Raw genomic sequence first — 1,486 nt, 5'->3', positions numbered from 1 at the left:
CTAATAATAGCACAGAAAAAATGACCACATTGTAAATATCAGTCAGATGATAGCACTATGAAATGAAAATCTTGTTCAGAATTCACTCTAAAATGGTTGTATGAGAAGCTATGCTACAACAGTCCCTCCCGCCATACTTATAGAACAGTCCCGCAAGGAGGTCACATGACTAGTGCCCGCCATTTTGAATTGCTATAGTTAAAGTATGGTAGTATCGTCGCCGTACATTTTGACCAAAAACAGGGACTTAAAATGCTTGTAAAGCACGGAAACTCCGTACACATCAATGGGACACCATCTTGAACATGTTTGTGGCGGTAGGTTTAGGTGTCATTGCGCGACGGCCGATATTTTTGTGGATATAGTGGGCATTCGCTAAAAAGACATTTTGCTGGGCGTTCGCTAAAAAGACCATCGAGAATCGAAAACTTTGATTTATGTCACTTCGGGTCAATGGATTGACTTGAAACTCAGGATTAATACATGGGAGCACAACGTGGACATATTCCAAGCAAAAAAAATGTGATTCGTGCAGCGCGGACTTCTCTAGAGTGGGCGTTTGTGGGCATTCGCTAAAAAGACCATGCGCTTTTGGGATCAAAAAAGACCCAAATTAAATGAAAGTTTGCATTAAGGACTTTTTTCTGAGATTTAAAGCAGGTCCGGCGTGTAACGTTGAAACGAGTCTGTGCTCTGCAGTCGAAGCTTGAAAATACCTTTGTTCTGATCAAGTGCAGTCATGCTTGCAGACGCACACAAAGCGCACTTTGTCTGAACGTAACGTTATTGACGCTTCTACTGCAAAACAATGAAGTACCGTTACTCAGGTTACAGACTAGGGTTGACCTAACGAAACGCAGGGGCGCAATGTTACGGGGGGTAGTTCTGATTAACCCTACGATGTAGCATTGTACATGTTTTGATCCATATTGTATCCATTGTATAGTTTTGTTTGTTGTGAGATATGATGTTACTTAGAACCAGTACTTAAAGCAGACCAGCATTGCCAGATAAGGACCACAAGGTACACTATCTAGACGTGACGCTGGTAGCTTCACTGACTTTACTCGCATTTATGTATGCCCATAGGTTTATGTACGTTGATATAGTTTTACGTCTGGTACAAAGCATAACGGCAAGAACTACTTAAATCAAGGACGAAATGTCAGATATAACGTCTAGCTTAAATTAACTCATGGTGTTAATACACAGGGTACATCAACTGGCACTTTTTGTTGTCCAATGTGTTATCATTCACTCGACGGATAAACACGAGAAGTTGTTTGTTTTTGACCCAGAAGGGTCATACTGAGGTCACATCCGCACAAAGAAAACGGCGTCTGTCTGTATCGCTGTGACTTCTCAACCACAACACCCCTAGATAAGGTAACACTCGGTATTCGCATCTAAGCTACCTGCCTAAATGTTGCAGTTCAGAGTTACCCTAGGATCTGATGTAAACTTTAGTTTACCTTGCAATATAGAA

This window comes from Branchiostoma floridae, chromosome 17, assembly GCF_000003815.2.
Source record: "Branchiostoma floridae strain S238N-H82 chromosome 17, Bfl_VNyyK, whole genome shotgun sequence".
NCBI classification, from domain to species: domain Eukaryota; kingdom Metazoa; phylum Chordata; class Leptocardii; order Amphioxiformes; family Branchiostomatidae; genus Branchiostoma; species Branchiostoma floridae.
Note: the sequence above shows the minus strand (reverse complement) of the source record.